The following is a 15,322-nucleotide window of genomic DNA, read 5'->3' as shown; positions in this document are numbered from 1 at the left end:
TAACTTCTACCTTCTTCAGCGTGTCCAGAAGTCCAACTTTTTGTGCGATGGTTACATCTTCCTCTGTCTTTTGGGTGTGAGCGCAGGAGCCTTTGTCGGTGCAGAAAGTTTCGTCGACGCTGTGGATTTTGTCAGGGAGAAAACTTGCAAACATACAGCACTTCGGACGACTGTAAACCAGGTCTAAACCAGAACTGACCAGGTCTAAACCAGCGTCTAGCGTCGGTCCTTTCGGTTAACTGACAGTCTACGTGGCCGTGTCTATGGCGTTTCACCGCTGCTGATATCGCAGTGATTTTAGCGAATTTGTACGAAGGAAAACCCACCACTTCAATCCAGGTTAAAATGACTATTTTTCCCCCTGTAATGCCACATTACTGCGTTACAGCAAAAAGCTATGCATTACTGTAATTCGTTACTTTTATAACGCGTTACTTCAAACACTGATGACCTCGCGCTGGGGCTGTTCTAGATGTATGTGCGTGGCAGAATGTTCAGCAATTTCCATGGTGACACAAAGCACTCACTATAACAAACACACTAAAAACTAAGCTGTTGTGCATAAAAGTGAAGACTTCTGTTTGTAATTGATTCATATTTGTGACTGAAATGAAATATGTTGATTTGAAATGTTTTAAAGTAACGATCAGTGTTAATGTGTCTGGAAAAGGGACGAGGCGGCATGTACCCTATTTTTTCGGTTTATAAGGTGCACAGGATTGTAAGGCACAGTATCAATAATGTTGAATTTTCTCGTCTGTTTTCATACATAAGTTGCACTGGATTATAAGGAGCATTAAGTGAAACAAACGGACGACACTTGAGACTGATCCTTAGTCCAGGCGTCCATGATCCATCAGCAGATCCTGGTGTAATTCGCCCAGCGTTGTCTCCCTGTCGTGGTGAATGTGTGTTATGAATGTGAATATCAGTGTAGAAATTCTAGCTGCTGAACAAAAGCAAAAAATAAACTTCAACTCCAACCGCCATGAAGCCTTTTCATTCATTTAATGTACCCTATTTTTCCGTCTATAAGGCGCACAGGATTATAAGGCACAGTATCAATAATGTTGAATTTTCTCGTCTATTTTCATACATAAATTGCACTGGATTATAGGCGAGTTTCATTGTTGACAAAAGTGTGCGTGTTGCATGCTGGGAAGTATTTTGGTCGGCGGCAAGAAACACTAATTCAACATGACGGACGGAGCGAGAAAGCACGTAAAGGGTATTGATCCCGGTTATTTATCCACCCTTATCAATCCATTTGACCAGAAATTGGTCATAAGCATTGACGGACGCCAAATCACCCTTTTTAACCCCTACAAAAGGTGGACCAAACCAAATTTCTGGTCAGAATCTCCAACTAAATGGACAAATATTCACTTGGGTGATATCCACAATGACTTGGTGGAAACTCCTGGGCCATTCACAGCAGAAAAGATGAAAACCTCCAAGAGTCTCGATGTGTTGTTGAACTTGTTGGAGTCCACGGTTTGTTAGGATCTTCTACGTTTGCTCTGTGAATGTTTGAAAGTCGTTTAATTCACCGTTAGTGGTTCTTTTCACTCAGAATACGAAAAAGACATTTTCCTTCTTCCGTGCTTCTATTTGTGCATCCGATAATGCAGCAGGAATTTACCATTATCGGGGATAAATACGCGAGGTTATGCTATCCTGTTTCTTGCCTCTGACCAAAATATTTCCCAACATGCAACGCGGGCTTTTAATAACAATAATGTCAGCTGAAACTCGCCTATAATTAGCATTAAGTGAAACAAACGGACGACACTTGAGACTGATCCTTAGTCCAGGCGTCCATGATCCATCAGCAGATCCTGGTGTAATTCGCCCAGCGTTGTCTCCCTGTCGTGGTGAATGTGTGTTATGAATGTGAATATCAGTGTAGAAATTCTAGCTGCTGAACAAAAGCAAAGCAAAACTTAATCTCCAACCACCGTGAAGCCTATTGATCCTTTGCAATGACCTCGCGCTGGGGCTGTTCTAGATGTATGTTGAGAAATGTCCATGGTGACACAAAGCATACCCTATAGCAAAGACACTAAAAACTAAGCTGTTGTGCATAAAAGTGAAGACTTCTGTTTGTAATTGATTCATATTTGTGACTGAAATGAAATATGTTGATTTGAAATGTTTTAAAGTAAAGTAACGATCAGTGGTAATGTGTCTGGACAAGGAAGCAGAGAACATAAGATGACTTTTAGGAATGAATGAATTTATTTTAACATTTCGATGTGTGAGCTACTTTGTCCAAATCATTTCCCTTGTGGATCAGTCAAGTTTGTCTAAGTTAGGGTGACCAAACGTCCGTTTTTCTCCAGACATGTCCGTTTTTCACATTCTGTCCTGGCCGTCTGGGTCTTTTTTTTTTTTTTTTTTTTTTTTTTTTTTTTAATAAGTGATGCAAATGTTCAGGTTTTCATGATCTTTCATTGGGCCATTAAACTGGGCGTCTCTCGCATCTCTGTAACTCAGAAGGAGCGAGCAGACACAAACAGTCAGTCTGTCAGTCTGCAACATGCTGAAGCACAAATACGCATTTAACAATGATTTGTACAAGAAATTCCCCATTTTCTGTACCGTGAGAGGCCAATGTTTTGCACAGTGCTAATGTCAACAGCACCACCTTCCAGTGTCCAGTGCGTGTGTCAGGGTTTTAACAAACGCAAACCGAAAAACTAGTCTAAGTCTAAATCGCTCAATTTCGATCCTTTTCATTTACCTTGTATGTCCCGTATATTGGTTAGGACACTGGTCACACTAGTTATATCTTTAATGAATAAACTGCTCCTTTTCAAAAAAATAAATGTAAAATTGTTAAAAAAGTTTTAAGTTTTTTCTGGAAAACAAAAAAAATACAAAAAACACAAAATTTCTGGAACTCAAAACAGCACATTTTCACTCTACATGTACATGAATGACAGAATATTCTGCAGTTTCCATTAGGGCTGTGCAAAAATATCGATATATCGTATTGTTTAATGTGATGAAACAGTATTGATATCGTGAGCTGCTGTATCGATATATCACCAAGAGTATTTTTTGGTATATTTTACTCAATGATTTTGTTACAGTTACAGTTTTGTTGCTTGTTTAGAGGAAGAAAACTCATTTATGCAACACATTTTCACTGTTTTGATGATTAAATTGCTTGTGTTTCATGTGAACTTTGCACAAGACGTGGTTTAACTAAATATTTTAGTGTCACAGCCATGATTTAGACATTGAACCGTATTGAATCGATTTGAAATATATCGTATCGAGACATATTTCTACAGATATATAGATGTTGTAGATACAATAGAATGTGTATTGTACAAATTAACTTTTCATTTATTTTGAGGTACAGTCTTCCATGGATTTTTTTTATGGGATATTGGGGGAAATTGTAGCTAAAGGAACAGCATTTCCATAGAAACAAGCAGGATGAAGCCTGTGTTGGGAAGGTGACTTTTAAAATGTATTCCCCTACAGATTACAGATTACATCCCCTAAAATGTAGTTTGTAACGTAATCCATTAAATTACTTAAAGTGAGTAATGTAATCTGAATACTTTGGATTACTTGATATTGTCATGTTTTTTAAAACTACATGAATGTAACAACCACATCCTGAAAACTCTTGTTTGTTCTCTTCAAATTGTCTGTTGAGCCCAAGTCTCCATGAACAGACTTTTGTTTACTGTAGAGAAGGAAAGATGAAGATCTGAACATAAGATGTTTTATCTGTTAAAAGAAAATAAAAAGTCTAGTCTTTCCTTAATCAAATTAAAAATATTATTGATAGAGAAATGATTTTTATGAGATCACTGCTGCCTTCAATTATGTCCACACTACTGGTAGTGTCATATTGTTTAGTCCTGGTTTAATCCTGGTTTAGACCTGATTTAGTCCTGGTTTAATCCTGCTTTTAGACCTGGTTTAGTCCTGGTTTAGTCCTGGTTTAGTCCTGCTTTTAGTCCTGGTTTAGTCCTGGTTTAGTCCTGCTCTTAGACCTGAATTAGACCTGATTTAGACCTGGTTCAATCCTGCTTTTAGACCTGGTTTAGTCCTGGTTTAATCCTGCTTTTAGACCTGGTTTAGACCTGGTTTAGACCTGGTTTAGACCTGGTTTAGTCCTGGTTTAGCCCAAAATGTGAAAACCATGTAATCCATTTATTTAAACAAAGTAACTGTAATCTAATTACCACTCACTGAAACAGTAACTGTAACGGAATCTCCTGTGTTGGGAGTAACACGTTACAAAATGATCAAATGACTGTAATACACTGCTTTTTGCTCTAACACAGGAATGTAAAATTACAGAAAAAAGGTCCCGGACCCAAATGAGCTCAACTGACAAAAAAAAATTAAGATTGTCTGGAAAACTCAAGAAAAACTGGGCACAAAATGGATTTAAACAACACATTTTCATTCTGTATTTACGTGTACGGCAGAATATTCAGCAGTTTCCATGGTGATACAATGCACACATGAGTTAACACTGACAAAAAAGTTTTAAGATGGTCTGAAAACTCCTCCAAAAGACAAAATGGATCTAAATAACAGATTGTTCCTAGGTACAGGACGACTCTTGGTCAGTCCTCGTTCTCTTTTAAAGGGCCTAGTCTGTGGAACGGTTTAACAGCTCATTTAAAATTGGAAACCAACTACAACAAATTTAAAAGGAAATTAAAGTTATTGTATGTTTCCAGTCAAAACTGCATCCACTAAAATCTACTGTATATATTTTATCTGTATGTAATTTATGTGTCTTGTACTTTCTGTTTTTATGCATGTAGTTTATATTTTTATATGGACAGGTGTTGAAAACTAGCACTTGTGCTAAAACACTCAAAGCAATGCATCTGGCTTGTCTAATGCGATTGTGATGTCCTTAATAAACATAAATAAATAAAGATTTTGAGAAGTGCGTGATCAAAATGAGTGTGCAGATAGTGTTAAAACAAAACTGGGATTAAAGTCTAACAAAGGCTCAGACAGATTAGTGCTTACAGTTAGAATCACACCCCCAGGGAATGTTGTTGACGTCAGCTGCGAAGTATCACCTGACACGTTTTGCAACATGCTCAGCTGTGTTTACATTGGAGTACGCTCTTGTGGTGTGGCTTTAGCATTACTTAAAGGTGCATTGTGTAACGTTTCCGGTGGAGGGTCCATCAAACTCTTTTCTTCATGGAGATGTTTTTGATTTGTCTGGGATGCTTCACAGTATGGTGTTAAACTTTCTCTCTTCATTGAGACCAAACCATACCAAGTTACAGGTCAGATCTGTGGAGAAGCGAGCCCGCTCACAGTCAGGATGTCTGTTTTTTGAGGTATTTTTGAACTCTAAAACCACCTGTGTTTGCAAGGGTGTATGTTTGCACAGGGACATTGGGGACACCTCAGATCCAGGAGGAGCAGTGTGGTTTTCGTCCTGGCCGTGGAACACTGGACCAGCTCTACACTCTCCATCAGGTGCTCGAGGTTCATGGGAGTTTGCCCAACCAGTCCACATGTGTTTTGTGGATCTGGAGAAGGCATTCGACCGTGTCCCTCGTGGTGTCCTGTGGGGGGTGCTCTGGGAGTATGGGGTCCGGGGCCCTTTGCTAAGGGCTGTCCGGTCCCTGTATGACCGGAGCAGGAGCTGTGTTCATTGCCGGCAGTAAGTCAGACCTGTTCCCGGTGCATGTTGGACTCCGCCAGGGCTGCCCTTTGTCACCGGTTCTGTTCATTGTTTTTATGGACAGAATTTCTAGGCGCAGTCAGGGGTTTGGGGACCACAGGATTTCATCTCTGCTGTTTGCAGACGATGTTGTCCTGTTGGCTTCATCAGGCCAAGACCTGCAATGTGCACTGGGGCGGTTTGCAGCCGAGTGTGAAGCTGCTGGGATGAGGAGCAGCTCTTCCAAGTCTGAGGCCATGGTTCTTGACCACAAAAAGGTGTCTTGCCCTCTTCGGGTGGGTGGAGAGTCTTTGCCTCAAGTGGAGGAGTTCAAGTATCTCGGGGTCTTGTTCACGAGTGAGGGGAGGACGGAGAGTGAGATTGACAGGCGGATCGGTGCAGCGTCTGCAGTGATGCGGTCGCTGTATCGGACCGTTGTGGTTTCAGCTCAGCTCTCAATTTACTGTCAGTCTATGTTCCTCCCCTCACCTATGGTCATGAGCTCTGGGTAGTGACCGAAAGGACAAGATCATGGATACAAGTGTTTGAAATGAGTTTCCTCTGCAGGGTGGCTGGGTGCTCCCTTAGAGATAGGGTGAGGAGCTTGGAGTAGAGTCGCTGCTCCTCCACGTGGAGAGGAGCCAGTTGAGGTGGCTCGGGCATCTGTTCCGGATGCCTCCTGGCCACCTCCCATGGGAAGTGTACCGGATCACCCGGCCCCAGATAAGCAGAAGAAAATGGATGGACGGATGGTGGGGACATGTCACAACCAATATTTGGGGAGGACAAAATACTCTCTACCATTACTTGCCATTTTATTTTAATAAACAAAAATTTAAATGTATTCTGATATTTTTCCAAACTCTCTATTTAAGTTGATGCTCCACACCTGTTGGGGGCTGCTGGTCTGTCCAGTCTGCCATAGTTTGTTTCAGTGTGTCTCTTTTGTGTCAGTCACTCCTTTTGGACTAGTACATTGTTTAGTTTTGTTCTGTTTTGTGCCTTTTGGTTTTGGCGATCCTGTTTGTGGGTTTATGTGCTTTTACTTCGGGACATTTGTGATTTAGTTTTGTGTCCCCCTTAGTTTAATCACTCATTTTTGTATAAACCTGTATGACCTGTTTTTCTTGACACAAAACTTATTATGTTAATCCTATTATTTAATTTCTTAGTTTAGATTTATATAGTTTATATATTTTAGCCCAGCGGTGTCAAACTCATTTTGGTCCGGGGGCCGTATTCAACCTACTGTGGCGACATGAGGGTTAACACTTGGGAATGTAAAATTTTATGATAAATTGTTGCAACAACGCCACCTCAATCTAGTTTGGGGAAATAGAGTAAATGTAAGGCACACAGGTAAGCATATCAAAGTGAGGGAGAGAGCCAGGTCCCATCATTTACACAATCTTTATTTTCTCTGTTTTAAAACACAGATTTAGGTTGTTTAAAAGTAGCTACATCCATAAAAATGGGCAAACCAGGAAAACACTACAGTGGGAGAAACAGGTGCAAGATGTTCAAACAAAACAAAGAATGAAACCCCAAAACCAGAAACGACAAACAAAACAAAAACAGCAGAGGCGGTGTGCTCACGCCGCTGCAGGCCCACGCTGACACCTAGAAAATGAATTGCTGGGATTAAAATCTGAGGCTGCAGTACAAGATTCTGGGCTAAACACATACCGTGGTTGGAAGTGACAGTGCGCAATCCCAGGCTGAATCAAAGGTAACTTTACACAGAATTACTGGTTCCAGACCTGGTCCAAACAACATGGACCGGCACAAGCTATAAACATACAATTTAAAGAGTTGTTTGGTACAGGTAGCACGTTATAGTAGGATTTTGGTTACCTGCCGCCGCGGTTGAAGGGACACGCCTCGCACAGCCAAGCGCACTCGGGACTCACTCGGCTCACCCGTGGAGCTAAAGAGAGACACCGGTAAGAGTTTGGGCGTGGAGGAGTATCGGGCGTGCATTACCTTGTCAGCGGAGATGAAAGCGCACACTAGGTGCTCTGTGATTCGGAGGAGCAAGAGACTGATGCGGTGAGGAGCACCGGCCAAGCAGCGGCCAAACAGTGGCACTAAAAGGAGACGTGATTGGAAATTTGGATGTAACGTGCATGGAACTTACGAATGGAAGTTACCTGAGCTGAAGGAGAGGCCCAGAAGAGCGTGTGAGCCAAAGGGGGAACGACTGAGAAGGGAGCGCTTAAATAGTCCACCAGCGCAGCGCCACGGAACGAGAGGAAGAGCACCCGCAGCCTAGACCCTCAAAGCCGGTCTTGCCACACTACTTTGATCTCAAAGAGACCGGATCAGAAAACTCATGACATATAAACCCCAAAAATAACAATAAGTTCAAATATTTGTGCAGAGAAACAGAGAGAAATCTATTAAAGAAATCTCTTAATTGATGAACTCTTTCTTTTACAAAATATTATAATATTATGAACAACCTGAAACTTTAAGAAAAATACAATTTCAACACAATGTTTTAACATGAACTTGTATGTAAATAGGAATAAGTCAATTTTTCTTGGAAAATCCTGCACAAACAGTCAAAACGATCGTCCTTTAAGAGCGTTTGGAAAGAGACAAGTCTTCATTTGTGCTGCTCTGGTGGGAGGGGCCACGTACAGAGACGCTGGAGATGCTGCTGTGATAAACACCACAGAAAATTACCAAGATTTTAATAGAAAATGTAATTAAAATATTTTAGAAGAAAATCAGCCGAGGGGCCGGATCCAGCCCCCGGGCCATATGTTTGGCACCCCTGATTTGGCCTGTATTTTAGTTTACCCTTTTACATCCCTGTTAATTAAACATTACTTAATTTATTCCATTCTCCACCTTGTTTTTTTGTTACTTCCCGACCCTAGCGAGCTCGGTCGTAACACCTTATAATGAGCCGCCGCGGAAAAAGAGCAACTGTCACCACAAGTGCACCTCCCAAACAGAGCCCTAGTAGAGCTGCGCGGATGGGCTATTTTTTCATCCGCAACCACAACACAAAACTCAACCACTATCCATTTGCACCCAAGGTTATGACCAATCCAATTTTCAAAACCGCACTCACCCTCCATCCGCCGATTAATTTTAGAACAATCATATAGCAAACACTGTATACCGTAATAGGCGCGCTCTTAAACCTCCAACCCCATCCAAAAAACGACTGCGAATGAACCGAAAAAGTGAGTGCTATGTGCCAACGTGCCAAACAAAGTCCCACTGACCCATTCACATGTATTCACATTCTTAATTGTCCGTAACAACCCCAAACTTGCCTGGTTGTCTTGCACAGCTAATAAATTAATTAACGTTTTCCGACTAGGCTATTTTTTAACCTTCTTACTTCTATACTACAAGCATAGACTGTGCAATGACGTTTTTCTGGAGGTAGGTAACAATATTTAACAATATAGGCTATATCAGGGGTGCTCAATACGTCGATCGCGATCTAACAGTCGATCGCCAAGGTCGTGTGGGTAGATCGCCGTGTCTCGTCTAAGGCTTGCGTTTGGACTCAGTCTTGTCTCTCACTCAAGGTCTGACACTCAACAAGTGTGATCATATTTCATGCTGTTGGTAATAAACTTGTAGCGGGTGCAGGAGCGTGTGGGGCGTCTCAGTGCAGCCTGTGCGCTCATTTGAAACTCGCGGAGGCTCTACGGTGCATCACAAACACACACGCTCCCTATGCACGGCTCGTCTGCGACAGCGTGTGCCCTCGTGTACCAGCGTGCATCACAGGGCAGGTTCAACTTCCTAAACATCCTACCTGTCCATCTGCCTCACGTCAGCACGCCGCCCCTCGCCTTTTCACGCTCTCGCTCCTTCCTGCGTACAGCCAACACAAGCCCCTCCCACAGTGCGGCTTATTAGAAGAGCAAGACCAAACGTGAAGCAAAAACCAGTCTAAATTTGTGTTCCAGTGTTGGCACAAAGCAGGTCTACAGCATAGAGCGGATCTACAGAACAGACCTACTGCCACATTTGGCTGAAGTTTGTCTAACAAAAGTGCACAAATGCATCTGTGTTTGTCACGATGTGTGTTTGGTTTGGTAAATGTGCAGAGGCTGGTAAATATCACTGCAAAACCAGAAAAGAATGTAACTCCAGTTTGGAACTTTAAAAAACAGGTTTAAAAATCTTCCTTCACTTTTTTCACAGTTTTGTGTAAAATGCCAGAGGAAGTTCTCTTAAAGAAGAGGCTTCTCAAAACTGTGGGTGAGGGTCCAAAAAAGGGGCACAGAGTGTTTCAGTGCAGTTTGTTTGGCTTTGTATTAGGTAGATCATTTTGATTTGGTCGTTTAGCTCACATGCTGAAAAAGTGTGAGCTCCCCTGGGCTATATAATATAATATAATATTTTTTTATTTGAGTAGTTAAACCGCCACCCGCCTAAATTTAATTAAAATATAATTTTTCGTCATGTCATCCGCCCGACCCGCGGTTTAGCCTCGGATACTGCGGCTGTAACCGCAATCCACGCATCTCTAAGCCCTGCTCGTGCGCTGTGAGACCCCAACTCTACTGACAATATTCTATGGAAAAATGTACAGACAAGACCTCACAAATATCTGACACACTTCTACATCACTGATATCTGCTAAAGAATCATCTTAGAACAGCGATGGACACAAACTGTACATTTTGCAAACTGAAAAATGAAACCATCTCTCTTATTTTGGACCTGCCCAGACTCTGTGTTTTTGGAAAGAATTCATGAAACATATACACAACTTCTTCTCCCATTTTACTGTTTCTTATAAAGATGTGCTGTTTGGTTTTTGCTGATAATGTCCCTGCCAAAGATGAGACCAAACCTATGTCCTTGTGTAACTGAATAAATGTAAAGTGAAGCTGTTTAGTGTCACACTGTGGAACATTCCAGGCAGAACAAGCAAGTGACAGACTCCCCACCAAAAAGTTACACAGTACACCTTTTTAAAGTACCTATGACAGGTTACACTACCCAATTTACAAAAACACAGTTAGGATCTTTTATATTTGAGATTTTCCTAAAGTTTTTTTTTTTGGTTTACCATTTTACTTCCTGATTAGAAATGAGGGAATTCCACAGCTGTCACCGAACACCATGTTATTCACTGGGCCAAAACTCCTCTAATATAAACAGAAATTATTATTTGATCAATCAAAACATAAGAAAACACCTTTTATTGTATTTAAACAATATAGTCAAGTATCAGAAACATTGTGCTTTTTGTGTAAATTGCAGCGTTTAGTTAGAAATCTCCCTAATGTGATGTTATGTGTCTATGTTTTAGAACTCACTACTTCCCATTATTTTCAACATATTTTTCAGCTTTTCTTTGCAATTGCAACTTTTCTTGATTTGGTGTAAAACTTATGTATATTTACAACAATTCCCACCAAAAAATCATAAAATTATCCACAGTTTAACAAGAATTTACTGGTATCATACAGCAGCTTTTTAAATGTCTTGACCAGAGTCTTAGTGTGAATCATTAATCAGAATAGAAAGAATTCAGATTTAAAAGTGCTTAAGTCACAGGCCTCAAGTCTGAGTCAAGTCATTGATCTTCAAGTTCAAGTCGAGTCCTAAGTCTTAGTCTATTTTATCAAGTCAAGTCTCTTCACCTAAAAATAGTGACTCAAGTCTGACTCGAGTCAAAGTCACGACCTCTGTCCTACAATATTAAATTACTAACCCAAAGCAATGGATGTGATAAAGAGAATAGTAAGAAAAGTCTTTCTATCACGGTGTTGTCCTGCTGTAGCACACACGAGTGCACTGCAGTGTTGGATATTTTAAAGCACTTTATCAATTTGATTCATTTGTAGTGTCAGTAATTGTGAAATTGTGAATGTTTTTTTTTTTTTTTTCAATAATGACAGTTCTGTTTCTGCATAGTGTGTCTAATGTTTTATTAAAACAACAATGGGTAACCTTCTGGAGGTGGCACGTCACCTGCAGGATTCCGCGGAAGCAGAAAGTTAGAAACGATACTTTAGAAACCAGACTTTGGAACATTCCCCACGGAGCCAAAAGAAACAGCACGGAAACGAGCAGGAGGAGGTTCTCGCTGTAACTGTCATCAAAACATCCAAAATAAACAGATCATATCTGTTTTTTCCCTAAAAGTTACACAGTGGGGCTTTAGGTGTAAATGATGTCTCAAGCTGTAGTATTTATCAGTGTATCATCTGTTTTTAGATGAAGACAACGCTGCCATCTGCTGGACAAAAGAAAGAACGAACATGGTCTTTACTGTTTTAGTCAGAAGAACATGTGACTTTCCACGTACCTCCTGGACTAGACCAAGACTAAATCCAGACTAATCTGGGGACATGGGTTCCCTCTGGTTTCATGATCCATAATCCTCCTGGTTCAAGATTTGAACCAAAAACTTGTCAGTGTCATATTTCATGTAACAAAGGTTCATAACAAAAAAGGAACAATGGAGTTTTGGTGTATAAGTATAAAAAGTGCTTTTCAAATGAAGAGTCTTTTAAATGGCAAAGTAACAGTCCATTCTGCTGTACTCTCTCCAGTCTATTATTGAAATTGGAATGGCTTGAAATATGAGGGGAAGTGTTAATAGTTGACCAGCAGATGGCACTGTCGGACTATAGGTGGAGGGACTGATCTCAAAGCCTGAAAAACACCAATGAAGATTATAATGCAGCATCGAGCTGAAATAGCACATGGTTTTTCTCATGCAAAGTGAGATTCTGCACTAAAACAACCGCAGAAAGATTTTCAGGAAAAATTGAAATCTGATCATTTCCAGGATGCACTATAGAACTTTTCTGGTGGAGGACCCGGCACATGTTTTTCTCTGTGGACAAGCAGGTCAGTGCAACTACACTGATACAGCCCCAGGCCTTAATTTGTCATTTATATTGTGTGCTTTAAATTATTTTGGTGGAACCCCTCGATTCCTGTTGCAGGAGCTCTGACTCGTGATTGGTGGGGCAGGTCTACGCCCACCTCACCTGCAGCCACCTCCCCCTATTTAAGAAGATTATCTGCACCTGATCAGGGCTGCTAAGTAACCAAAATCATTTTTATATTTATAAACTGGAGTTGTCAGCTGTATAACTACAGTGGGATATTAAATACTTACGTTTTTTGGGACCAGGTTTAATTCTACCTGTGGCTAAACTTTGTTACCACTAGAGGGCAGTTTACTTTCTATGCCATGCCACTCCTTCCACTAGTATATTAAAATGTATTTATGGAGGTAGTAGCATTAATAATAACAATAGATTACAATGAATTATTATTATTATTGTTTAGGTATAACTGCACATTACCCTCCCCCAGACAAGGAGAAGACACTGTACAATAAACCTGAGTGTGCCAGTGCTGGAAAGGGTTTTCAACAATGAAGACACACGGCCTGACTTTGGTCTGAGCAGGGAGTCCTTGGCAGTGCTAATGAACCTCCTGAACCTCAACCGAAGACATGGATGGGGTGCTGAGATTGTGGTCGTGGTCTTTCTCTTCTGGCTGGCAGGTGGGACATCATACCGGGTGGTCTCCAGGGTTTTTGGGATACCCCGCTCCACTGTCCACCGCATCGTCCACAGGGTCACCGGGGAGGTGGTGGCCCTACGTCACCGGGTGATCCACCTCCCCAACACTGCAGAAGACCTCGAGGCAGTGACCCGTGGGTTTGCAGGGCTGGCAAGGCACAGGGCCTTTGCAAGAGCTGCCGGGGCAATAGATGGCTGCCACGTCAGAATCAGGTCACCCAGCGGCTCTGATGGTCAGTGCTGTAGGAATAGAAGCTTTTTCCTAGCATCATCCTGCAGGCTGTGTCTGACCATCAGGGCCGCTTCACAGACATCTATGTGGGCAGGCCTGGTTCTGGACACGACGTGAGGGTCCTTCAGCACCGTCCTCTCTACCAGAGGGACTGTATCCTCCTCCAGGGCACTTCATCCTCGCAGATGGTGGGTACTCCTGTCTCCAGCATCCACTCCCCCTCATCACTCCCTACAAACGGCCAGTGCGAGGTGTGGGAGCCCAGCGTTTCAATTTGCATCATTCCAGGGCTCTATTATTGAGCGTGCCTTTGGAATGATGAAAAGTAGATTTAGGGCAAACTTTATGCACACGCTGGAGGTCCACCACACCTTTGCACCACATGTAAGTGAAATGTAATTATTGTGTTATCATGTAATATCCTGTCATTTGTAATTATGAAACAGTAAATCATCAAGATGATTATTCTTTCTTTCTTTTCCAGGTCATCACCGCCTGTGCCGTCCTCCACAACATCTGTCTTGGGGCAGGAGACATCGTGGCCCCGGAGGACGAGCCAGAGCCCAATGTAGTGGAGGATGAGGGGGAGAATGATGTTGAGGCCGTTGCTGGAGCACAGTGGCGTGACCATCTGTCTGCTGAGGTCTTTGCCCTGGAGGAGGTTCCGAGGGACCAGGATTATGTCTAGGTATGTATTTATACTTGCAGCAGTTTCAAAACCTTATGGAAAGTGTTTATAGGAGATTACAGCTAAACATATGTAATGTAATATGCTGTAGTACTATTACTATTCTTTCTCATGTGTCTCGAGTCACATGGCAGTCATCTATTGCCCCAGCCAGCCCTGCAAACCCAGCCCATGGAACAGCACCCGGTGTGAGAGCCCCACTCAGCAGCCAGAAGACAAAGACCAGGACCTCAGTCTCAGCAGTCGGCCAGAGGTTCATTAGCACTGCCAGGGCCCCTGCTCAGTCCAAACTCAGGCCATGTGTCCAACACTGGCACACTCAGGTTTATTTATATAAACTTTACATTTCAGTTTTACCTTACATGTATTGTTTTTTCTTTCTAATTATGACCCCTTTGGATCATGTGTTTCTCTTTTTGATTTTATTAAGTCATTACATTATTATTATTATAATCATTATAAACCCACATTTACGTTTCCAATTCTTAACATTAATTTATTTCACTTTTCTGTCCATTCTTTCTAAAATGCTAAACAGCCTTTCAATTCTTTCCTTCTTCTCCTCTGACTCTCTCTCATCTCTTTCCCTCTGCCTCCTTAGATCTTCTCTGTTCAGCTTCAATAGTTCATCTTCCCTCTTTCTTTTCTGTCCTGCTGATCTCCTTCGCTGCTCTTGCTGTTCCTCCTCCTCCTCTTCCTCCTCCTCCTCCTCTTCCTCCTGCTCCTGCTCCTGCTCCTGTCTGGCAGAACTTGGCCCTGGTGTGTCCTCAGGGATTGAGGCGATGAGGACAGGGGGATTGGTAGAAGGCCTCTGTCCCAAAACCTCATCCATGAGGACAAACCAGGGCCAAGTCTCTGCTGTCGCCTTCCCTTTAACGCCTTCCCCTGTCCCTGGGCACTTGCAATCCTCTGACAGAAGAAATGAGCAAACAAGGCAGGTCAAAACATGATGAACACAAGGGTTTATTTTTACAAATACAAATAGCATCATTCAGATTATGTACATACTTTATTATTTTTATTTTTTTTGAGGTTGTCAGATTTTTTTTGGCCTGCAGAGGTGTTACCCTGTCCTGCAGGCCGAACTTCTCCAGTATTGTCCTGAGTCATACAGAACAAAAGCATTCAAGTTAACACAACAATAAACACAGTATCTTTATCATTTTATGAAATATAATATGAAACATGTTACAGATCTCCTACTG

This window comes from Boleophthalmus pectinirostris, unplaced genomic scaffold (assembly GCF_026225935.1).
Source record: "Boleophthalmus pectinirostris isolate CB_2022bp ecotype Guang Dong unplaced genomic scaffold, ASM2622593v1 HiC_scaffold_4, whole genome shotgun sequence".
NCBI classification, from domain to species: Eukaryota; Metazoa; Chordata; class Actinopteri; order Gobiiformes; family Gobiidae; genus Boleophthalmus; species Boleophthalmus pectinirostris.
This window is presented reverse-complemented; position numbering follows the sequence as displayed.